The sequence below is a fragment of the Carcharodon carcharias genome, chromosome 19 (genome assembly GCF_017639515.1).
Source record: "Carcharodon carcharias isolate sCarCar2 chromosome 19, sCarCar2.pri, whole genome shotgun sequence".
Lineage (NCBI taxonomy): Eukaryota > Metazoa > Chordata > Chondrichthyes > Lamniformes > Lamnidae > Carcharodon > Carcharodon carcharias.
In genome coordinates, this window is record NC_054485.1 from 82,720,792 (window position 1) to 82,747,225 (window position 26,434).

Here is a 26,434-nt window from a genome sequence, read left to right on the forward strand (position 1 = left end):
CAGCGAATTCCAGACACTACCTTCTGCGTTAAAAAAAAAACTTGCCCCGCACATCTCCTCCAAAGTTTTCTCCTCTCACTTTAAATCTATGTCCCATAGTAATTGACTCTTCCACCCTTGGAAAAAGCTTCTGACTATCTAGTCTGTCCATGCCACTCATAATTTTGTAAACTTATATCAAGTCGCCCTTCAATCTCCGTCGCTCTAGTGAGAACAAACCGAGTTTCTCCAACCTCTCCTCATAGCTAATAACCTCCAGACCAGAGAGCTTCCCTGGTAAGCTCCTCTGCACCCTCTCCAATGCCTCCATGTCCTTCTGATAATGTGGCGACCACAATTGCACGCAATATTCCAAGTGTGGCCTAAACAAGGTTCTATACAGCTGCAGCGAGACTTCCAAGCTTTTATACTCAATACCTCTGCCAATGAAGCCATATGCCTTCCTGACTACCTTATCCACCTGCGTTGCCACTTTCAGTGACCTGTGGACCTGTACACCCAGATCCCTCTGCCCGTCGATGCACTTAAGGGTTCTGCCATTTACTGTACAATTCCTGCCTGTATTAGACCTTCCAAAATGCATTACGTTGCATTTGTCCAGATTAATCTACATCTGCCATTTCTCCGCCCAAGTCTCCAACCAATCTATATCCCGTTGTACCCTTTGACAATCCTCTTCACTATCTGCAACTCCTCCAACATTAGTGCCCTCTGTCATTGGTTCAAGAAGACAGCTCACCACCACCTACCCGATTAGGGAGGTGCAATAAATGCTGGCCTAGCCAGTGATGTCCACATCCTGGAAAGGAATAGAAAAAATATCTTCAACGATGGCTGTATGCTCCTGCTCCCCTTGTCATTGAAAACAATCTTTCCCTGTTTGTTGAGTCAATTTAATCCGCCCAGTTCCTTGACGAGATGACGAGCGAATAGAATTTCGCATTTATTAGGTTTAGAGTGCCCATGTGTAAATGGACCAAACATATGAAATATGATATCTTGGTAGTAACAGAAAAATCCATCATAAAATGTATGGCTGGTAGGACATATTCCTTGAAGGAAGATGTTTAAGAAAGATTGTGAAGGGAAGTGGGGGAGGGCGGTGGGGATAAGAAGAGGATTGGCAGGATTGATGAAGAATGATATTAGTGAGTTGGAGATGGAAAATTGACTTGTTGGGTCAATAATGTTAGTAAGGGAGGTTACGGATTTTCATCCAAGTCAGAGTGGTTGTTGGTTAGGAGGGGAGTTTACAGGTGGTGATGTCCCTATGCACCTTTTGCCCTTGCATTTCTAGTTGATGGAGCGGCCAAGTTTGGTAGGTGGCATGAGTACAGGATTGAACCAATTAGATCGCTTCTTCAGAGAGTTGGTGACAAGCACAATTGGCCCACCGGCCTTTATCTGTCATTATGTAATTCTGTGCAGATCGGGGATCCAGCCCACCACCTGTCTGACTTGGTGGCGGCAGAGGAAGACCAACTGAGATGAGCTCGCTCACTGGGCACTGAGAGGGTGGAAATCCTTAGGGAAGTGCAAGGGGCACCGAGTAGCTGGCCGTCCCGTTCCCTCCACCTATCCTCTGCTTTCTCCTCTCCTCTGCACCTGAAACTATATAAGTTTGCGAGCAAAGGGGGTTAAGGGATATTAGCAAAAGAATGTAGATGGAGTTGGAACAATGGTCATCCTGAAAGCTGATTGTTCACGGCATTTCCTTACAAATATAGTCCATCTCACTGAGGAACTGGGTTTTGTTTGTATGATGGTTCACACCTAAGCAACCAACTTCACTGAATGGAAAAAGACGAGAGTGAAGGGTAAACTGCTTGTACACAGTGACACAGAGTTGTCTGCAGTGGGTGGCATCAGATCAATTCCATGGATTTGGCTTTGAGAATTTCCTGCACTGTAGTTGAGAGTGAATGCCCTTGACATCAAGGCAGCCCTTGAACGAGTGTGACATCAAGGAGCCCTAGCAAAACTGGAGTCAATAGGAATCAGGTGTGTTGGTGTGGCTCTGCTGTTGGAACCATACCTAGCATAAAGGCAAACTATTGTGGCTGTTGTAGGTCAATCATCTTAATTCCAGGGCATCACTGCAAGAGTTCCTCAGGGTAGTGTCCTAGACCTAATAATCTTCGGCTGCTTCAGCAATGACCTTCCTCCCATTATAAGGTCAGGAGCGGGGGTGTTTGTTGATGATTTCACAATGGTCAGCACCATTGGCGACTCCTCAGATACTGAAGCAGTCCATGTCCAAATGCAGCAAGACCTGGACAAAATATCCAGGCTTGGGCTGACAAGTGGAAAGTAACAGTCACACCACACAAGTGCCAGGCAATGACCACCTCCAACAAGAGAGGATTCAGCCATTGCCTCTTGATGGTCAATGGTATTACCATCACCAAATCCACCACTATCAACATCCCGGGGGTTACCATTGATCAGAAACTGAAATGGACTAGACATAGGAACACTATGGCAACAAGAGCAGGTCAGAGGCTAGTAACGAGTAATGCAACGAGTAACTGACCTCCTGACTCCCCGAATCTTGTCTACTATCGGCAAGGCCCAAGTCTCCCCACTTGCTTGGATGAGTGCAGCTCCCACAACACTCAAGAATCTTGACACAATCCAGGACAAAGCAGCCTGCTTGATTGGTACCCCATCTGCAAAGATTCACTCCCTCCACTACCGGAGCACAGTAACAGCAGTGTGTACCAACTACAAGATGCACTGCAGGAATTCACCAAGGCTTCTTTGAAAGCACCTTCCAAACCCACAACCACTACCAACTAGCGCAACAAGGACAGCAGGTGGATGGGAACGCCACCACCTGTAAGTTCCCCACCAAGTCAATCGCCATCCTGATTTGGAAATATATTGCCTCTCTTCACTGTGGCTGGATCAAAATCCTAGGACACCCCTCCTAACAGCAATGTCAGGATGGTCAATAAATGCTGGCTCAGCCAGCGAAGCTGACAGCCCGTGAATGAATTAAGAAGAAAGAAACAGAGCTAACGTTTCAGGTCAGTGACCTTTCATCAGAACTGAAGAATTATAGAAATGTAAGGGGTTTTAACCCAGTTGAACGGTGCGTGATAGGCTGGAGGACTGGGGAGATTAAATAACAAAAGAGTGCAAGATGTAACAGCCAAGAAGAATGTTAATGGATCTTCTACCTGAACCCTTGCTCTGACCTGAAACCAAGAGCATATATTGACGCCGTGTCTACCATGTTCACTTGGCACGGTAAAGGTCCTTGGTCACTTGACAAACAACATGTGTGCAATAAATTATTAGTGTTTTTTAATGGTGTGAAAGCAATCATCGTTTATCAGGCAGCTTATATTTTGTTAAATTAATTCCCTGGACCAGAAAACACCGTGGGCCATGGTGGTGAGAGGGCGGAATACTAACCACTAGGCGCAAAGGCAACGGTAGTGATTGTTGTTCTAATTCAACTAACAGTCTTCACTTGTATATGATTTTAACTTCCTGTGCTGCATATGAATGCACTTTGTGACTTGTCGGTTACAGATCTATTTACTCGGATTTGCTTTCTTTGTTCAATTATTCGACTGAATTCTTTGTTTTCACTTGGAACATTTTTTATGCCTAATTATTTCTCCTTTTTTTATCAATTATTCTTAAATACGTTTATACATAACACACGTGCACCCAGATACAGAGAAACAACATATAGAAACGCACATTTATTCAGATCTGACACACTTTTACATCCAAAATCCGTTTGCAAGCATTGCAATTTTAATCATAAATATTTATATATTTAGGGTCTGACGCAATCCAATTCCAAGATGCCACAATAGCTACGTTAAAGGTGCGGTAGAAAAGCAAGTTATGGTAGTTAAAAACGCTAAGAGATCAAAGTTCTATACCTCCAATATTTGCCATATCCGCTCTGTAATTTACATTTGCGAGCCTACCAAGAGATAGAATTATTGCATTCTCTCGGGTGGATCGGAAGAACACTATTTCTTGGATAATAAGAACAAAACATGCTGGGAAAAACTCAGCAAGTAAGGTTGCATCTGTGGAGAGACACAGGGTTAACGTTGCAGGTCTGTGACCTTTCAACTGGACTAAATAAAGACAGGAATCTAAGAGTTTTGAAGCCAGTGGAAGGAGAGAGGGAAGAGGAACCACAAAGGAGAAGGACTCTCATGGGGTGTGGGACGGGGAGTTTAAAAAACAAAAAACGTCATGATGCAACAGCTAAAAAGAATGGTCATGGATATCATAAAGAAATAACAGTTGTGTCAAAATGGGGCGTAACTTGTTATATTAAAACCACCTGAATGCAACATGAAGCGATAAAGAAAGAAGCCAGGCAAAACTAACGCAGAAAAAACAAAAACGAGTAGCAAAAAAAACCACACAGAACAAGATGGAGACCGAGGTTGTGAACTAAAGCTTTTGGACTGAATGTTGAGTGCAGAAGACTATAGAGTATCGAGAGTAAAGATAAAGCGCTGTTCCTCGAGCTTGCTTCACTAGTCACTGTAGCAGGCTTCAGAGTGCTGGGTAAGCATGAGAGGGGAATGGAGAATTAAAATGACAAGCAACTAGAAGCAAAGCAATCGCTCAGCCTGCAATTGTTCTCGCCACACCTTGAACAGCGTGCACAGTATAATAAATTGAAAGCAGTACAAATAAATCACCGTTTCACTTGGAAGGAGTGTTTGGGCCTTGTTTCTCGATTCCTAAGCCTAAATAACTGAAATGATTTTCTGACCGTATCCTGAACTCGTGGAGACCAAGAACCTGGTCTCATCTACACGTCTGAAAAAGTCTTCATTTATTGTGTACTGTCTTTCTATTTTAGTCCTGCTTAAGTACATCATTTCGTACATTGAATTTTATGTATTTCTCAATATGCTGTTTAATTTGTGATTTCCATCTCCTCGAACTTGTGTTTGGGACTAGTGGCTGAACTCAGAACTGTTTCTATGTCGCTTCATCTCCTCAGTGTCCAAAATTCTATTGACTTCAGCTTTAAACATACTCATGCCCTGTGTCCTCAGTGCTCTCTGCGATAGAGAATATCAAGCGTTCAGGAATCTCTGAATGAAGAAATTCCCTCTCATCTTTCATTTTCTGAGCTCCAGTGAAGAGGCCCTTTTTATCCAATCTCTGCTTGTAGATCAGCCGTATCATCCCGGGATGAATCCAAGGAGCTTTCATTACACCACCTCTGACGCAAGTATTTTCTTCTCCAGGTAAGACCGTAATTGCGGTGAACTTCATTTGTATTTTCATCAAAGCCCGATAAAATTGCAACAAGACTTCCTTATTTATAAATTCCAAGTTGCTTACAATAAAGTCTGACGCAACATTTGCCTTCTGAATCGCTTGCTATCCTTGGATGGTGATTTTGTCTGAATCGTGCACTATGACATCCAAATTTGTCTCATTTACTATTCTCCCTCCTGACCAACCCGTTTTGCGTTTCAACACCAGGCCTTTCTTCAGTAAATCATTCAGTTTTCTTTTTCGCCCTCTTCACCTATTTCTATCTATCGAGCTCTGTTACCCGCCGACCCATTACTACAATTTCAAGGATTCATAAGCTTGTTATGTAGGCGGTTAGGTGGCCAAGTGGAAAGTTGTTGACATTATTAACTAAAGATCGCAGGTTCGATTCCCGTCCGTCTCTAGAAGCCAGCTTTGGACTTCGATTCCGGCTCCCCGCACTTCACCTCCTAAGCGATCTATTATAAATATATGTTCTGCGTCCACGATGTTTGACATTGCTTCGCTTACATCTAACTAGGCAAAATTAATACGCTGAAATACTTCACATTTAGTTCCTGGTTCGTCTCTACCCTTTATTCCTTTTTCAGGAGATTATACAGTTCCAGACTTGATTCCAGGATGGTATGTTACCTCCCTGGTGCAAAATCAACAACTGCAGACTGCCGATTCGAGAGATGAAGTGATGGTACTAGACTTTACGGTGAGCCTCACTGAATGTTACATTTTCAGAAAGATATAAGTGATTGGGTTCAAAGAAACCAATGGAAAAGTTATTATTCCACATCGCGCCGTGTGAAGCATCATTTAATTTGCGGCTATTTCATCGGTGGTATCAGTGAAGGAAAAAAATCTGAACACATTGGGCCATTTAATAAGATCTTATCTGCGCCTAATATCTTAATTTCTGTTGACCGATTTTTAAAAATATATATATATATAAAACACCTCTTTAGGTGTCCTTGCCCCTGCATATTGGCGCCAGGCTGTGCTCTGCCTTATATCGCTGTCAAGCCGTTCTTGTTCCTGCTGCAACAGACCAGCTTCACTTGTCAGAAATAAAACATGTTTAATGTGTCCATTAATTTTGCTGAAAATAGCTTTTCGTCTTGCATTCATCAGGACACTTGCCAAGGATACCAATAAAGGGGAAAAAAACAATTTATAATGTGTAAGAAGAGAGTGCTGATTAGTTGGCAGGTGGAATCTGGTTCTAGAGGAGGTGCCCTGGAGAATGCATCAGTGATGGCGACAGACAGTTAACTGCCAACAATTGTTTGAAATTTGTGCATTTGCGTGTATGAGAAGCTACTTAAGTTAATGCGGTGGGCCCTGTTCTTTGCAGACAGAAAGAACATAAACACACCTTGCGCCTGTTTCAGCTGAACGAAAGAAGTGACAGCCAGTCGCTGACTCAGTGCTGGGGCTGTACAGGGCGTTGTACTTCCAAAGTCCTGCTGCGGTTTTCCAGGTCTATTTCTATAGACGGCAATGCTGGGGGTTGTGTAGATCTATGTTCCAGCAATATAATGTTGGAATTTGTACTGGCCTGTGTCCTTACCGTGCTTGGGGTGTTTACAGGTACTATTTCCCGTCATGCTCGCTCCAAACTCATCCAGTCCACGAGAATCACCTCCTGCTCCCTTGACACTATTCCCAGTAAACTTATAACTACAAAAGCTCCCCTGCTGGTCCACTTGATGGTTGTCTTTCTTTAGGTAATGGTCCTCTCTCCTTTAAAGCTGGTGTAATCACCTCGCTCCTCAAAAAGACAAAAAAATCTCTCAGCATCCTTGCAAACTGCATACCCACCTCCAATCTCCCCTTCCTCTCCAAACCCCTTGAACATGTTGTCATCTCCCAAATCTGATTCCATCTTTTCTGGATCTCCATGTAGAATCCCTACAATAAGATTTCTGGCCCTGTCAAAATCACACATCACATTCTATGCAACAGTGAGAAAGTTAACAAACCTCCTCCTACTTTTCAACCTGTCTGCAGTCTGTGTCATGGTCAATCACACCATCCTCCTCCGATGGCTTTCAACCAATCATCAGCTTGGTGGGAGTGCGGAGGGGAGTGCGGGGTGGGGGGGGGGGGGGGGGGGGTGGGGGGGGGTGGAGGCGGTGGGGAGGTAGGGTGGGGGAAGCTGAACTTGCCTGGTTCCATTGTAACTTCTTTAACTGTAGCCAGAGAACCACCTGCGATGGCTTCACCTGTTCTTGCACCTTAGCCTCTGGTGTCCAATAAGGATCTATCCTTGACACCTCCTATTTCTCATCTACATGGCAACAAGGATCTGAAAATACATTAGTGTTTTTATATGTATGGTGATAAATCTCAGTTCTACTTCACCACCCAGTGGCATTCAGTCAATTAAAGGACATCATGGGGGCAAGAAATGGATATGGCTTTGAAGGGACAGAACCTACAGTGACAGCAGCAAAGTTTCAATGTGATAGGGAGAGAAGGGGACTGAGTGCCTGAATGAAACTGGTGGAAGGGTGAATGAGTGCCAGTATAAAATTGGAAGCAGGAGGGTGGTGTGACCGTGTGAAATTGGATGGAGGGACAAGGCATATCAGTATGAAATTGGAAGAAGTGGAGTGTCAGTATGAAATCGGAAGGAGAAGGGAGGGCACAGCCTTGAACTGGGGACAGAAGGTGAAGGATAGTACCAAAGCAATAAAAGCAGATAAGGAGCTCAGAAACTCTTGGCTCAGGATAACTGGGTGCTGTTTGGTGGTGCTGAATGTGAGTTGCATTTAAAGATTTTTACAGCAGGCTATGGGTTCCATAATAAGCAGCTCAGAGGCTGATGAAGCCAAAGTGTTTGGACTCCTCCTTGTAGACTTCCCTGTTCTTCAGATATAACTGCAAGCAGAAGATAATTCGAAGCAACAACATGCCACCCAGTGAACGCACACAAGGTCACACCCTGGCTCCACTGAGTCTGCATCTCAGCAATACTCAGCATCTCAGCAATACTCAGCAGAGGGAAATAGAGTTAAGACCATGGATCTCTTTGCATGGAGATAATGTGAAGAAAGTCCCTGCCAAACTGCTTTCTCACATTTTGCTGGATGTCCAGCTGTGACTGCTTGCTTGCTCTCTTACCCAGAAGAGGTGTCTGTTTTTGGAGGGATGACCAGCGCGGAAAAATCATTGGAAAGACAATGTCCACCCTCAGTGCAGGGAAAATAAACAAAATGGATTCATATTCCTCTTGGAGACAAAACTACCCTAAAAAAGTGAAAATCTTAGAATTCTAATGTGTGTTCATTCCCATTTTGGGTATATCAATAAGCAGTATTGAATATTCATACTTATAATGGATAAACATGCAACAGCTATACTGGACATGTTAAACTGCTCATTATTTAAATCAGTGTTGCAGCTCCAGCAAGATTGACTGAACTGAGGTTTGTGGAAAGAGCTGACAGATGTGTTGTACTGAGGTGTGGTATCTCATGCCTGAAGAATCTGTTTGTGTCATATTGTAATTCCTTTTTCCTGTTGCTTAGTGTTAGGAATAGAAATCGAAGAGAGATGATGCTCCAATCTGTTCATTAACTGTTTGACATGCTTCTGTGCATTTCCTGTCTTAATTTATAAAGATCCTAACTCCATGAGTTAACAATGGATTGCCAGTCTGTCCATTCTTAAGCGAGATCTGAAAAGTCATCTTTCAGCCCAACTGCCACCGTGCTTAGATTGTGTTAGACAGCAGAGCTAATATCTTGCCTTCACTCAGTACATTTTGTGAAGCATGAGATTGGACTTGAGGAAAAACTGAGTTTAAATCTGATAATTCCAAAATTTGGAGCTGTTTAATGATCTTTGTTTTTCACGTACTATATGGTGATGTGATCAATCAAAGCAAATTAAAAGATGTCCTTAATACAACTGAATGATTATACAAGAATGCAATCACAGAAAGACTGTGATATCCAATATTAACTACACTCCCAATTTATCTTCTGTAAATTTTGAAATTGTATTTCTGATTCCCAATTCCAAATCATTTATGGAAACGGTGAACAACAGTGGTACCAGCACCCACACCCTGTGGAACAGTACTTTCTCATCTTCCACCAATACAAGTAAATACCTTTAACCCCTTGCTCTGTTTTCTGTTTTGTAACCAGCTTGACCGTCTACCTGTTCCCCAACATCCCATACTCTAACCTTAGTCATAAATGTACTGTGATATCTATCAAAGGATTCTTGAAAATTCAAGTATATTACATGTACTGAATTACTCTTGTCTATCTTTCTATTATTTCTTTAAAGATTCAATAGAGTTGTTCAAGCATCATCCTCCCTTTTGAATTCTGTGCCAATTGCTCTTTAAAATATTTTCCAGTTCTCTATGTCTTTTTATTACATCTGTAAACGAGCTTGGACATGATTTTCAGTGAAAGTTGATCATTTTCAGTCTGGTCAATTTTACATTCATTGTAATAGGCTTACAAAGTCAGGAAGGCATTTTAAATTGGGCATATAAATTTCTGCAGCAGCCATTTCATATGTTGTGTCTTTTTAATTAACCATTATGCTGATTTTATATTTTACTCTAGTCATGAAACAGATGATCTTTTAGAAATGTACATTGATTAAGTTATAAGGCGAAACAATAAAATTAATAGAAAATATGTAGGAAGCATTAGAGTCTTTATTTTAAAATTACCACTGTAAAAGCTTAAGGTGCTTCTAGAAAGTTGTGGTGTCAGCAAGAATTGCTTTAGCCAAAGTAATATTTTTAACTTTTGATAAAATACGGAACATCACGGCTGCCAGGTCCTGGCTGAAGAATACAGCTCGCTGTTCACAATCTGATCAAGATTAGTAAAACAAGGAACTATTATTTTCCATTAACTGTCCTTTTGATCCAAGCTGTTATCTTTAAATATGTAATTAAATACCGATTAAATTAGCCTAACAATAGCCAGAACCAATCAATGAGCTAAAGAAACCACAATGGTGTGATGTTCATGTGAAAGGATAAAATCAGGGTCTGAGAGCAGACCTATTGCTAGCCATAGCTACTAACAAAGAGATAACAAGAAGATTATGACTCTGCAGCCTGATCAACCATCGGAAGTCTTAAGCTCTGTTTCTGGATTTGATAAGTAGACCTCTTCTGTGTTCATTAATATTCTTTTGAATAACCTTCTTTTGAATTTTCGTTCTGAGAATATTGTCCGACCTATCGGGTTTAATTCTTGTTCGGACCTCAACGAGTTAAAATGAACTATTGGCAGATTGGGATAATTGGGCTTTGAATATTTTATACACCACCCAAATTCCTCAAACTCCTATACATCTTTGAGTACAGATATCATTGTTTTTCATACCAACATCATTAAACTGGCTGATCTATGATTGACTGGGTTTGTTCTATCTTCCTTTTTATATAAAGGAACAACATGATATTTCTATCTGCATTAAATTCTTTCAACTTTAAAACTAGTGTATCCTGTCTGATATAAACAAACCCCACCATCACTGAAACCAATTTCCTCCATTCTGATATAAACCAATTCCACATTCGCCGGCACCAATCTCCTCCTGTGTGATATAAATCAACCCCAGTCACTGACCCTTATCTCTTCCTGTCTGATATAAACCAAGGCACCAAGTTCACAAAGATTAAATCCAGCCCATTACTTGTATTAGACTTGTCTCAGTTCCTGTGCTGAGGAGAATGCTTTGCCAGATGGGAGTTGCCAGTTGGGAGCTCTTGATTCTCTACAATTCCCATTCCCCTTCTTTCTGGTGGACAATGGGGGCACCATTATTTGTAATGTGCAAGTCAGTAAGAATTTTCAGCAAACACTAATGGGCACTTTCTAATTGGGGATGTTAATCAGTGAAACCTTTCACACACTGAATTGTAGATTTTGTTTCAAATATTAATTTAGTACTGATGTATAAGTTTATAATTTTGTTGCAACCTCATTTCTGATGCAGGTCCCTAAATTATGGAGAAAGATCTGAGACAGTGGTTTTTTAAGGGAGACTGAAGTTACGAGAAGAAAATTAGCCAAATATACAGAATGTTAAACTGCAGCCCAGTTACAAAGGTTATTAATATCAGCAGAAACAAACATTGTCTGAATGAATATGGTTCAGTCCTGGGTGTGATTAACAGTAGCAATAAGAGAAGATTCAAACCCCTGAAGTCTCATGTGAACTCGCTGGTGTCTCAGCAAGTTAGAAGATCGATTAAATCCCTTTTCACACACAGAGCAGATAAATGGCCTCTCTCCGGTGTGAACTCGGTGGTGTGTCAGAAGCTCGGATGAACGAGTGAATCCCTTCCTACATACAGAGCAGGTGAATGGCCGTTCCCCAGTGTGAACGCGCTGGTGTGTCAGCAGGTGGGATAAGTGAGTGAATCTCTTCCCACAAACAGAGCAGGTGAATGGCCTCTCGCCGGTGTGAACTCGCTGGTGTGCAATCAGGTGGGGCGACTGCCTGAAGCCCTTCCCACAGTGAATGCAGCTGAATGGTCTCTCATCAGTGTGAACTCGCTGATGTGTCTGGAGGATGGAGGAGTGAGCAAATCCCTTCCCGCACACAGAGCAAGTGAATGGCCTCTCCCCAGTATGGCTGCGTCGATGATTTCTCAGCTCAGATGGGTAATTAAAGCCCTTGCCACACATGGAACAGGTGAACGGCCACTCCCCAGTGTGGTTGCGTCGATGAATTTCCAGTTTGGACGGGTAATTGAATCCCTTCCCACAGTCCCCACATTTCCAGGGTTTATCCATGATGCGGTGCCCTTGTATCTCTATCGGTTGGATGATCAGTTGAAGCCTCATTCACACATAGAACAAGACAGTTTATCCCTGCGATAAATGGCACACATGGCTGGTTAAAACTCTTTCCACAGTCAGTGCATTGGAACACTCTCTCACTCAGTTGTGTGTGTTTCAGTACTTTTCTTACAGATAGAGCAGACAAACATCTTTTCTGCCACATTCAATGGCTGATGATATTCAGATCCTGATGAACTGAACGGCTCTGTCCATCTTGAAATGATCTTTGGTTTGAGTTTGCCATCTGCAAATTCTCCCCTTCTAATATCCTGCAAAAGGAGTTTACAAAAATCCTCACTGTCACTACAGGTGAGAAATTTAAAACAGACATTTCTAGTTTCTGTGAAACATTATTCCTAACTTTTTCAATCAAAGCAGTAAATCACCATCCCACACACTCTCCCTCCTCCCTCTGCTGAAATCCAAACCCATCACAGTTTCTCCAATATTTTCCCTTTCGGTCGACATTGCTTCCTCACCTGAAGGTGCTGACCTGGACTGGGTTCACTTCCACTTTCACTTGTTCCTCTCCCCCTCCTTCTTGACCATGCTCACTCTGGCTGGGTTCAGTTTGACAATCAACAGTTTCTCTCCAATAGGAGATTCATATGTGTCCAATCTACCTGGTCCACCTTCTGCAGTGAGTGCAGGCAGGCTATTCCACAGTTCTCACCTGACACCTCACATGTGCACTCTCCAGCAGGGTCACTGGACGTTGTCCCAATGGCTCAGTGGGTAAAGGCACCATTCAATGAGGCTGAGGTTCAGGAACAGGAGTGGCCCAAGATTTATTCCTGTCTGCAAATCCTGCCCTTCCAATACCTGTAAAAGCTGATTGCAAGAGTCATCACTGCAAGTAGGAATAGCAGGAGGCCATTCAGCTCCTCCAGGCTGTTCCACCATTCAATTAGATCATTGCTGACTTGTGTCTTAGCTCCTTGGCATGCTACCAATAACTGCCACTTACATACATACTACCTCAACATAGTATAATGTTCCAAGCACACAAGAGTGTAAATCAGACAAAAACTGACACTGAAGTAGGCTTTCAACTGTCAAAATGGAATTTTATGTATAATTGAAGGATTATTAAGAAAACACACAAGTTACGGGCAAAGAACATGGTCTAACTGGATCGCTGTACAAAACACCGATTGCTCAGTTTTTGCAGAATGGTGGGCGATCCTACCCAGAATGATCCGCACAGTAGATATGGCTATAGTAAGGGGCCTAATGCACTGGCACGTGAAAGCTCCAAATCCGGAGACAGCCTGTTTGTGCAGAGCACATGCGATGGCCCAGGAGTGCAGCTTCAGCAATACCAAGTGCAGGTCTCAGGTCCTGAATCAGAGCCACCCAGCCAGGCGGAAATGTGGAAAGGTCCTTGGGAGGCATCATTAATCTGATGTTCGTTGCCTCCCTTATCCTCGCTGTTGCTTCCCGGTTTTGTCCTCCATGTCCACCCAGTCCGACTTGTAAAGAAGCCACCCAGAATTCTCCGCAACTGGCCCTGGGAAACATGCGCGCTGTGGACAGCTGGGGAAATGAGTACATAGGATAAAGTGGTTTCTGGGGTGCAGAGAATTGTGGGAGCTGTGGCTGTCATTAATTAGTGGCTGTAGATAAGCGTTTTATTGTAAGCTGGTGGAAGGTCAGTGATTGAAAATGTTAGCTATGTTGCTTTCTCCAAAGATGCTGTTGGATCTGCTGAGTGTTTCCAGTATTTGTTTTTATTTCAGACATTGCATGTGCAACACCTTGCTTTTGTTTTATTGCAGGCATTTTATTGCAGCAGTGTGTACTATCTACAAGATGCACTGCAGCAACGCACCAAGGCTCCTTAGATAGCACCTTCCAAGCCCATGACCTCGACCATCTAGAAGGACAAGTGCAGCAGATGCATGGGAAAACCATAAGCTTCAAGTTTCCCTCCAAGCCATACACTATCCTGACTTGACTACATTGCTGTTCCTTCACTGTCACTGGGTCAAAATCATGGAGCTCCTTCCCTAACAACACTGTGGATGCACCTACACTACATGGACTGCAGCAGTTCAAAAAAGCAGCGCATCACCACCTTCTCAAGGAAATTAGGGATGGGCAATAAATGCTGCCAAGCTAGCAATGCCCGCAATCCATGAACGAATTAATTTAAAAAAATTCTTCAGTGGTGCTTTTTGATCCTCTCAGACCAGAGCCTCTTTGCTGTTGCTGTGAATCCATGTCCATCCATTGTACTGTTCCATGTCTGCGCTCCCTGATCACCTGTCTGCCATTGTCTAAGCTCCTCTGCCTCTATCATGGGTGTTTTTTAGCCATGTTTCATATCCTACTGTTACTTCTATCAACCATGACTAAATGAAGTTTCGACCACTGCCATCCCCATACCACTGCTTTATCTTTGTCAATAACTTTCATAGTCAGGAACTGTTTCTCCAGCATTAAATGCCATTTTTCTTACACCTTCTGAGCTTTTATTGACAATGGATTTCTGCACCATGTTTATTCCCCATTATTCATTCTGCACAGCCTGAAATGTTACCTTTGCTTTTCTCTCTCTGCAGATATTGTGACCTCAGAAGCAAAGAATGGTTACAGCACAGAAGGCCATTCAGCCCATCATGTCTGTGCTGGCTCTTCAAATGAGCAGTTTCCTTAGTGTCACTCCCCACCTTCTCCCTGTAGCCCTGCCTATTCTTCCTTTTCAAATAAACAAATTCCCACTTGACTGCCTTGATTGAACTTCCCTCCACCGCACTCCCTGGCACTGCATTCCAGATCTCAGCCACTCAATGCGTGAAAAGGTTTTCCCTCTTGTCTAAATCAGTGCCGTTTGCTTCTTGATCCTTCCATCAATGAGAAGTTTCTCCCTATCTTTTTCGTCCAGACCCTTCATGATTTTGAACACTTCTATCAAATCTCCAGTCAACCTTCTCTTCTCCGTGGAGAACAGTCCCAACTTCTCCAATCTAACTACGTAACTGATAACCTTCATCTCTGCAACCATTCTCGTGAATCATTTATGCACCTTTAATTACTTCACATTCTTCCTAAAGTGTGGTGCCCAGAAGTGGACGCAATAGTCCAGTTGAGGTCAAAATTGTGTACTATACAAGTTTAACATAACTTCCCTGCTTTTAACTCTATGACCCTTTGATGAAGGCCAGGATGCTGTATGCTTCATTAACCACGCTCTCAACCTGTCCAGCTGCCTTCAATAATTTGTGCACAGATACACCCAGATACCTCTGCTACTGCACACCCTCTAAAGTTGGCCCCTTTATTTTATACTGTTCTTTGGTATTCCTTCTACCAAAGTGAATCACTTCACATCTCTCTGCATTGAACTTCATATGCCATTTGTCCACCCATTGCACCAACCTGTCTATGTCATTTTGAAGTTCTACACTAACCTCCTCACAGTTCACAGTGCTTCCAAATTTAGTATCATTCACAAATTTTGAAATTGTGCCCCATGCACCAAGGTTTAGGGCATTAATATACATTGGGAAGAGCAAGTGTCCTAACACCAACCCCTGGGGAATTCCAATATAAACCTTCCTCCAATCCGAAAAACAAACATTCACCACTATTCTCTATCTGGCATCACTGCAGGAGCTCCTTGGGATAGTGTCCTCGGCTCAACCACCTTCAGCTGTTTCATCAGTGACCTTCCTTCCATCATAAGGTCAGAAGTGGAGATGTTCGCAGATCATTGCACTATGTTCAGCACCATTCATGACTCCTCAGATACTGAAGCAGTCCATGTCCAAACTCAGCAAGACCTGGACAATATCCAGGCTTGGGCTGACAAGTGGCAAGTAACATTCATGCCACACACGCCAGGTAATGACCATCTCCAACAAGAGCGAATCTAACCACCGCCACTTGATGTTTAATGGCATTACCATCATTGAATTTCCCCACTATCAACATCCTGGGGGTTACCATTGACCAGAAACTTAACTGGACTAGCCATAAAAATACTGTGGCTTCAGGGGCAGGTTCGAGGCTAGGAATCCTGTGATGAGTAACTCACCTCCTGACTCCCCAAAGCTTGTCCACCATCTACAAGGCACAAGTCAGGAATGTGACGGAATGCTCCCCACTTGCCTGGATGAGTGCAGCTCTCACAACACTCAAGAAGCTTGACAACATCCAGGACAAAGTAGCCCACTTGATTGACACCACATCCACAAACATTCACTTCCTCCACCACTGATGGACAGTGGCAGCAGTGTGTGCAATCTACAAGATGCACCGCAGGAATTCACCTTCAAGAGCACCTGCCAAACACACGACTGATATTATCTAAAAGTGCAAGGGTAGAAGATAGATGGGGTCACCACCATCCGGCAGTTCCCCTCCAAGTCACTCACCATCCTGACTTGGCAATATATTGCTGTTCCTTCACTGTCGCTGGGTCAAAATCCTGGAACTCCCTTCCTAACAGCACTGTGGGTGTATGTGCACCACATGAACTGCAGCGGTTTAAGAAGGCAGCTCACCACCACCTTCTCGAGGGTAACTAGGAATGGGCAATAAATGCTGGCCCAGCCAGCGAAGCCCACATCCCGTGAATGAATTTTAAAAAAATTCCTGTCCCTCAGCCAATTTTCTATCCATGCTGCTATGGTCCTTTTTGTTCCACGAGTTCTAACTTTGTTCACAAGATCTGTTGTTTGGCACTTTATCAAATGCTTTTTGGAATTCCATGTACACCTGATTGTACAACCAGTATTGTCCACATCAACACTCTCCTTTACCTCATCAAAAAACTCAAGCAAGTTAGTTAAACACAATTTTCTCTTAACACATCTGTGCTGGCTTTTCCTAACTAACCCATACTTTCACAAGTGACTCTTAATTTTATCCTTTCTCGAAGTGTCCCCACCAACGAGGATCAACTGACTGGCCGGCCTGTCGTTGCTGGGCTTATCCTTACTTCCTTTTTTTCTGCAGGGTTGTAACATTTGCTATTCTCTAATCCCGTGCTACCATCCCTGCATTTAAGGAAGGCTGGAAAAGTATGGGCAGGGCCTCTGTAATTAATTTAATACCATAGTTATGCCCTCTCTCCATGCATAAATCCTCTTTTCGGTCTCTAATCAGCTCTACTCCTTTTACTGCTCTTTTACTATTTATATGCCTATCAAAGACTTATGGGCTCCGTTTTATGTTTGCTGCCAATCTATTCTTATACTGTCTCTTAGCTTTGCTCATTTGCTTTTTCAAATCCACTCTGAATCTTCTATGTGCGGCCTGGTTCTCGGATGTGTTATCCACCTGATATCTGTCATAAGCACACTTTTCCTCCTTCATGTTAATCTCTAACCCTTTTGTCATCCAGGGAGCTCTGGATTTCTTTGTTCTATCTTTGCCCTTCGTCAGAATATATCTTGACTATCTCTGAATTATCTTTTCTTTAAAGGAAGCCCATTGTTCAGTTAGTCTTGTCTGCCAACCTTTGATTCCAATTTATCTGTGTCACATTGATTCTTACCCCATTGAAGTTTGCTTTCTCCCAGTTATTCTTATTTGGATTGTTTCATAGCCAACTTAAACCTTATGATAACTGTCCTCTAAACTGTCTCTTGCTGACATTTGATTCATTTGTTCAATCTCATTCTCATGAACCAGGTCTAGGAATACCTCTTTTCTTGTTGGACTGGGAACATACTGATGTAGAAAATTCTCCTTATTTTACAACAAGTTATTGTTTAGCTGCTAAAAGGGGCAAGACTGCAAAGTTGATTGACTATAAGAATGGATTTGGGCCTAGAATGTTCTGAGGCATACAAATTAAGGTTAGATTGTTGTGAGGATGGTAGGGGCACTCTTCCCATTGTTCAAGAGTTGCACATACTGGGTTAGAAGTAACTAGCGGTGTTGGTCCAAGTGCACATACTTGAACTAAATGTTGTAAAGCTACCTGCAGAAAGGGTAAAAAAATAGGGCTGCATCACTGAGGTCTTTGCACTCGTCACAGGTCACTTTCTGGGGGGCTTTTGGCAGAAGAGAGAGTGAGGAGTTGGGCACATGCGGAGAGAGCAATTGCCAGCAGTAGGGCACTTGCTACATTGCATTGGGCATGGTCAGTCAATGGGTGTTTGTCATGGGTTGAAGGGTTGCCATCAGAATCAAGTAATTGGGTTAATTAGTGCCAAAAATAACTGTCATAGTGCTGAGGATTTGCATAAGAATTCAGTATTAGAGATCAATGGATTTTGCATTGGCAGGGTTGCCAGGGCTAAAGCAATTGCTTTAAGAGAGTGTGATTATAAAACGTATAACCACTGGCTGCTGAGGAATCGTTCAGTCAGTTAAAGTCTAGCTTGGAAGAATCAGTAAGGAAGTAGTTTAATGATTTTGGGAAAGAGAGAGAGAGAAAGCACTGAGTAGTCAGCTGTGAAATTTGTAGCTCTAGCAGTTAAAGGTTGGCTGGAAGCTGGGGGTTGGAAAAGGATGCACTAGAGTTGTAGTCTTAAAGCTGCAAAGGGACTTGTATGTTTTTAGAATTAACTTGTCTGAGCTAAAATCTCAATGGACATTGTGAGTCAAGAGACCAGGTTCAAGGAAGCAAGAAACTATCCCAGAAGTTGCAGTATCCATGGGAAAGATAGAGCATCATACATTGACCTTGTGTGTTGTGACATGCTTTGACTTATGAAATGTTAAGTATCTACCTTTACTGTCCAATTAAAACTTATAAGTTTGCATTCTAAGGCCAGAACTTTACAGCCACTCCCACTGGTGGGATTTTCTGGTCCCAGCGAAATCTACGGGCTATTGAACAGCTCACTGCATTTTCAGGCTCTGCCTTCACTGTGATGGGGCCGTAAAATTCTGCCCTAAATTAGTGGTAGTCCTTTTTGCCAATATGGTTATTCTTTGACAAGAATGTTCTTAATCTGGTGTTTAGAATAGAGTCTAATTCCTTACACTATATTCGGATAACCACTCTATAATTCTTGCGCCTCAAAAATTTGTTCCTCTACATTTTCCCCACTAGGTATAGACTACATCGAGCTATCTAATTGCACCTTTTTGTTCCTTTGTGTTAGCCAAATAGATGCTATCTTGAGCCCTCTAGGATATCCTCTCTCTTCAGCACTGCAACGTTCTCCTTAATTAATACTGCAACCCTTCCCATCTTCCTTCCTTTCCTATCTTTCCTGAACATCTTGCATCCAGGAATATCTAACTCCCAGTCTAGTTGCTCTTTGAGTCAGGTGTCCATTATTGCGACATCATGTGGCTATCTGCACCTGCAACTCACCAATCTTATTTACCATACTATGCACATTTACATACATGCATAGTAACCCTAACTTAGACTATATTATTTTCCCCCTTAAGCTGGACACACCTAATACCTTACTATTTCTTATTCTGGTGCTATCTCTCTCTCCCAATATTCTGTGCACCTTGGTAGACCTCCCTAGTATTACCTCCCAGTTCCCACACCCTGCCAAGTAAGTTTAAACCCTAGCACTAGCAAATTCTCATGCAAGAAATTGGTGCTGGCTCCATTGGAAATACTCAGCAAGCCAGGCAGTATCTGTGGAGAAAGAAACATAGTTAACATTTCAGGTCATTAATCTTCCATCACTCTACAATAAAGCACTTACCAACAGCCGCTAAATAATGGTGGTGCAGTTTCCACAATTCCCTGCACCTCAAACCTTTCTATCCAACCAGCTCATTTCTCTGGCCACTAAGAATGCACATGCTCCCCAGGGTCAACCTTGGGGCTTTCTGGGCGGTGCCTTTGTCGTGATTCAGTCTCGGTGTAAACTGGAAAAGAAACTAGGAAACGATGGGTAGAATGGGCGCTGCACCATCGGGTTAATGGTGTCTCCATCCCTGGTCTGTATAAATTGCATCCATACATTTTTAGACACTGTAAGAGAAGAGAAAGCAGAGGCATTAATACAGATATTTAATAATTAATTGGAGAAAGGTGTAGTGCTAGGAGACAGGCAGATAACTAACGCTATGACTATATTTAGGATGGGAGATAGTTTCCTGGACAGCTTCTATAGACCATTCAACATAATGCAAGGAACTATAATGAAATATTTATTAAGGAAAGAAATAGAAAACAATTTCAAACCAAAAATTATAGCAATGAATAGTCAACATGAGTTTCAATAGGGGAAGTCTTACTTGACCACCCTCACTGAATTGTTTGAAGACATAATAGAGACAGAAGACAAGGGTAATGCAGTAGATTAAATTTATCAAGATTTTCAAGTGGCTTTAGATAAGGTGCTGCATAACGTATTGGGCCAGATAATGGGGGGGTTGAGAGACACATAGCAGAATTGATGGTGAGCTGGTTTCAAGACAGGAAGCAGAGAATAACAGTAAAGTATAGGAGCATAAGAGAAAGCTAGCTAGATTATACAAATAGATATTAAGAGTTCTTACAGGTGCTTAAAAAGGAAAAGCATAACTAAAATGAGCATTGGTTCTCTAGAGAGTGAGTCTGGGAATTAATAATGGAAAGTAAGGAAATGGCAGATGCATTGAACAAATATTTTGTGCCCGTCTCCACAGCAGAAGACACAAATAACATCCCAGAAGTAACTGTAAATCAAGAGTTGAAATGGATGGAAGAACTTAAAAAAATTAAAATCACCAGGGAAAGGGTGCTGAGAAATTTATTAGAACCAAAGGCTATCATGACCCCAGATCCTGATGGACTTCATGCTAGGGTCTTAAATGAAGTGGGTACTGAGTTAGTAGAGGGATTGGTTTTCACTGTCTAAAATTCCTTAGATTCTGGAAAGGTCCCATCAGTTTGGAAAATAGCAAATGTAACACCTCTATTCAAGAAAGGAAGGAAACAGAAGCAGGCAACTACAGGCCAGTTAGACTAACATATCATAGGAAAATTGCTGGAATCTATTCTGAAGGAGGTTATAGCAGAGCACTTAGAAAATATGAATGCAATCAAGCAGAGTCAGCATGGTTTTGTGAAAAAGAAATAGTATTTGACTAATTTACTTGAGTTCATTGTGGAAATAACAAGCAATGTGGAAAAAAGGGAACCTGCAGCTGTGGTGTTCCTGGTCGTGCCACATGGAAGCTTACTCCACAAAATTGCAGTCCATGGTGTAGTTGGTAATATATCAGCATCAATAGAAGATGGTTAGCTAACAAGAAGCAAAGAGTAGGGGATAAAGGAGTCATGTTTGGGTTGGCAAGATGTAACCAGAGGGATTACTGCTAATCTCTCAACTATTTACAATCTATATCGATGACTTGGATGAAGGGACCGAGTGCATGGTTGCAAAATTTGCTGATGACACAAAGATAGGTAGGACAGTTAGTTATGAAGAGGACGTAAGGAGTCTGCAGAGGGATATAGATAGGTTAAGTGAGTGGGCAGTATACTGTGGGAAAATGTGAACTTGAGCACTTTGGCAGGAATAGAAAACTGTATATTATCTAAATGGAGAGAGAGATTGAGTATTGCTGAAGAAAGACATTTTGTCAAAGCTTTTCATTTTGCACTCATCAGGACAATCAAAGATCTGTCTGCAAGGAGCAGGGCCCTGTGTAATAATATATGTAGCTTCCAGTACATGCAAATGTGCCACATTGAGCCTGACTGACACTTTTAAATTGGTTGTGAGCGTAATTTTTAGCTCACTGAGGATTATTTAGCAAATGTTGTCCAATCGCAGTATCACATCAGATGGTGGACACTGTGTTTTGAGTTTTGCAAGCATGGGCTGGTCAGGTAGTCTGTACCTTGCCCGTTGCAAACAGCGAAAGAGAGATTGCAGAATTCTGCTGTATAGAGGTTTTGATACATGAATCACAAAAAGTTAGTATACATATGGAGCAAGTGATCAGGAAGGCAAATGGAAAGTTGTTTATTACAAGGGGAATGCAATGTAAAAGTAGAGGTGTTTTGCTATAATTATACATGACATTGGTGAGACCACATCCAGAGTACTGTGTACAGTTTTTGGTCACTTTATTTAAGGAAAGATATAATTGCATTAGAAACAGTGCAGAGACGGCTCACTTGGCTGATTGCTGGCATGAAGGAGTTGTCTTATGAGGAAAGGTTGGATAGCTTGGGTCTTTAGCCATTGGAGTTTAGAAGAATGAGAGGTGATCGATATAAGATCCCAAGGGGACTTGCCAAGCTGGATGCTGAAAGGGCGATTCCCCTTGTGGGAGGGACCAGAACTAGGGAACACAGTTTAAAAATGAGATGTCTCCCATTTAGGAAGGTGAGGAGAATTTTTTTGCTCAGAGGGTTGTTTCTGATGAATTCTCTTCCCCAGAGAGCAGAATATTTTTAAGAAAGATTCTTGATTGACAGGGGAGTCAAAGTGTATAAGTGGGTACACAGGAAAGTGGGATTGAGGCCACAGTCAGACCACATGATCTTATCAAATGGCAGAGCAGACTGGAGGACCGAATAACACACTGCTGCTCCTATTTCACATATTCATGTATTTTCGTAAAGGATAACAGTTCAGGGTGGCAGGAAGTGGAATGTTGAAACACACAAAAACACAATTTGTAAATGTGCAGAAGACACAAATTGACAGGGTTAGCCAAAACAGAGGAGAACTGAAATAAATTACAAGGGACATTAATAAACTTGCAGAATGGTATATATAATTGTCAAATAAATTTCAACGCAGCTAAGTGAGAGATATTACATCCTGGTAACTAAATGAGGTCACAGGTTATTTGGAAATAAGAGTCCAAATGTCGTAGAAGAGAAAAGAGATCTGGGAGAACAAATACATAAAGGAGTAAAAAAAATGCTGTTTATTTTTAGAGGGTAGAAATGAAAAGTAGAATAGTTAAGCAAACATTGTATCGAAGTTACACATGAAGTACAGACAAAAATTCATGAACATTCAGACACCAAATCCAGGGGCCATTACACTGGGACACCAAATGCAGGAACCACTTAGACTAAGATAGCACATCCAGAGCCCAAAAGCACCAAGATACCAAATCCATTGAACACTTATACTGTGACACCAAATCCAGAGACTACTGAAACTGAGACACAAATCCATGGATTTATACCAAACAGGGTGGTGCTGGTCTCTGCTCATCTTCCTGAAGCTACACCACAAGTGATCCACACTGACAGGTGGTCCTGGGCGGCTCTGGAGCCTTCAGATGCCTGCTTGTTTGTGGCAGTTCTGAAGGAAATAGGCTATATTCTACTATGCGGTGCACTATGGGTAGAATTTACATCATTTATATGCAATATTACAGACAGAATTAGTTCATGCACCATTTTAGAAAATTTGAATAGTATAAAACACTGAACATTATTCACTTCCATTCCCCACAAGTGTTGGGAAACTCAATGTATTAATGGCGAGATTCATTTGCTTGGATTTTAAATTGTTTTGTTTATAAATTGAATCATGTTTCTCCAGTTTTTTCCCCCCAATTCAGATTCATGGCCTCATTTTTTTCTTGCTCTGCACCTCAAATGGAGGTTTTGCAAATAGTGATCGATTGTCCTGTGAGCCATCAGGAAGACAGCACAGAGGCTGGGAGGCCAAGGGTGCAATGTGTTCTGCAATCAATGACAGTGCTTGAGAGTTGGAACCTGAGTTGGTCAGTCTGGTGAGCCAGCTGAACCCCTGTTAAACAAGTTATCTTTTAAAATTTAATGGTGGTTTCTTTTGTCAACAAACCAGTTTAATATTTGTCAAGATTTTCTTTTCCTGGAATTCTTGTTATGTTTGTCTTGATGGCAGTTTTGGAATGATTATGCTCATCAACTGAGGATACTGGATTAACCTTCCAACACTTAGTATTGCAGTTCATGCATGTGTTGGGTCACATATTTGACAGAAAGTGGTAAGTGAAGAACTGAACTCAGCCAGAGTCAGCACCCTCAGGTGAGGGAGAGAAGTCAACTGCAAGGAAAAATATTGAAGATGATATGATGGGTTTGGATTTCAGAACAAGGAGTGGGAGAGAGAGAGAGAGAGAGTGAGAGACAGGAAGGAACAAGAGAGGAAAGAATGTTCCATAGAAACTAGAATTGTCTGTTTTGAATTTCTATCTTACATTTTCAGTGATGGCTTTTGTAAACTCCTTTTGAAGGATCTTAGGAGGGGGAGATTGCTGATGGGAAACACAAACAAAAATTTGGCAAAGCTACTCAATTCATCGGGACCTGAATAAAATCAGCCGTTGAATTTGGAAGGAGAAATTTGGTCTGTTTTTTTTGTGGAAAAAGATTTCAAACATCTGTGTGACTGGACAAGCACTGTGACGTACACACTAGTGTGAAAGCGTTGCAGTGTACTGACTGTGTAGTAAAGAGCTGCAAATCAGTTACACAGCTTGAAATAACATTGCCTCATTCGTAGCGAGGAGAAACTGTAAATGTGTTTTCTGTGTGGATTCAGCTTCAACTGCATGTTCATCCTGGTGTCAGGGACACCAACACCACGGAGAAACCATAGAAATGTGGGGAATGTGGGAAGGAATTCAATTATAAGTTCAAGGAGCGGAGAGATCATTCACCTGTGCCATGTTTGAGAAGGGATTCATTCAGTTATCTACCCTGTTGGCACACCAGTGAGTTATTTTGCACTTTTTATAGCATCCAAAACATCCCAAGGCGCTTCACAGGAACATTTATGAGAATTTGACATTGAGTGCTGTAGGGATATATTAGGAGAACTGAGGTAAGTTTTAAGGATGCTCTTAAAGGTGGCGGAGTTTAGGGAACGAACTAAGAAGATTAGGGACTTGGCAGCTGAAAGCACAGCAGCAAATGGTGAAGGGAAGGACATTTGGGATATGAAACTAACTAGAGGAGCTCAGGGATCCTAAAGTGTTGTAAGGCAGGAGGAAGTGAAAGAGATAGGGAGGGGGAAGGCCATGAAGGAACTTAAAGATGAGTAAGGGAACTGTAAAGCTGCATAGGTTTCCAGGGAGGAGTGAGGCCAATAAGGAATTTGAACATGAGGAGGAAAATACTAAAAACAAGACTTTGCCAGACTTGCAACTAACATTTGTATCACACCAACAGACACTTACTCTTTGGTGCCTGGCATAAAGGAAGAGAAAACAGTGATGTGGAGAAGCTATCAGGTTCACAGTGGCAGCTGATTTTGCCGAGTCCTCCTGTCAGCTCACAGGATCAAATGGGAAAAGCTGGAAGGAACAGAGAAAGATATTACAACAGAATATGGATAATCGCACAATTCCCTCCCTTGCATGAATCAACAATTGTTGATTTCTCCTAACATCAAGTTGCAGGCCAAAAGAGAAACAGATAAATAATTGAATTGGGGGAGGGGATGATTTTTTTTTGGTTTACACTGCAAATTCTTATGGCTTGGTTTGCACTGCCTGAATAAGGAGGAAGCAGACTTCAGAAGGAAATCTGATAAATACCTGAAACGTAAATATTTACAGGGTTATTGGGATAGGGAGAAGGACTGTTTGGATTGTTCTTTCAGAGAGCTGGCACAAGCAAAACGGGCCGAATAGCCTCCTTTGGTGCTGTATCATTTTATGATCTACTGGGAGGTGGCAGCTGGTCACCGGCTGAGCTGAGCTGCTACACCGGGCACTGCGAGGGTAGAAATTCAGGGGGAACCCCAGTAACCCGCCATCCCGTTCTCTCCTGATTCTAAGATTGAAAGTGATGACCAGCCAACTGGATTAAGGGATAAGGAGCAAAGGCAGCTGAATCAGGTTGGATCAAAGATCAGCCATGATCCCACTAAAAGGTGGTACAAGCTCGATGGGCTGAATGTCCTCCTCCTATTTCTGCGCTCCTGCTAACAACCCTCACATCATCGCCCTCGGCAACTGTGACCTCACAAAGCCCGGGGTCACGGGTTCACCGCCTTTGCCGCCGGGACCCAAGGTCGGAGGAGGTGCTGCCCCACGCCGCGCCTGTCCCAGGCCCGCTGACTCGGCTGCTCCCGGTTACTAACCAGCCTCCGTAGACGTAGACCTCAGCCTAGGCCTCGCCCGCCCACAACAGCATCCCCAAGGCCCAGGACAGCCCCCACCCACCCGAAACCACGATCACCAGCCTCACAACAGGCCTCAGCCTGTTGCTGAAGAAAAGCCGCTTCGTGACGGAAAGACGCATGCGCGGCCTCTCCGCGATTTACGGGCTAGGGCGTCAGCGCGTGACGCGTGACGCATGATATAATGGGCGGCAGCTGCCCGGGAGAGAGAGAGAGAGGAAGAGAGATGTCAATCAAAGAAACCGTAATGATTGCGTATCTGGATTTGAGGATTTTCTTTCAATGCAAAATCTGGAACATACTTCAATAGAAACAGAAAAGACCCGAAAA

The 26,434-nt window shown here is 42.6% G+C and overlaps 1 long non-coding RNA gene across 2 annotated transcripts; it reads right to left on the minus strand.

Annotated features, from left to right (window-relative positions):
- Positions 1 to 9,937: 9,937 nt before the first annotated feature.
- LOC121291365 lies at positions 9,938 to 26,218 on the minus strand. Of its 2 annotated transcripts, none has more exons than XR_005945986.1 (4): positions 26,148 to 26,218; positions 25,158 to 25,274; positions 19,733 to 20,004; positions 9,938 to 12,370 (listed from the first exon to the last, which is right to left on the minus strand). It is a non-coding gene; the product is annotated as an uncharacterized LOC121291365 (long non-coding RNA). The 2 variants fall into 2 exon arrangements; XR_005945985.1 differs by having other exon boundaries at positions 26,066 to 26,188.
- Positions 26,219 to 26,434: the final 216 nt, after the last annotated feature.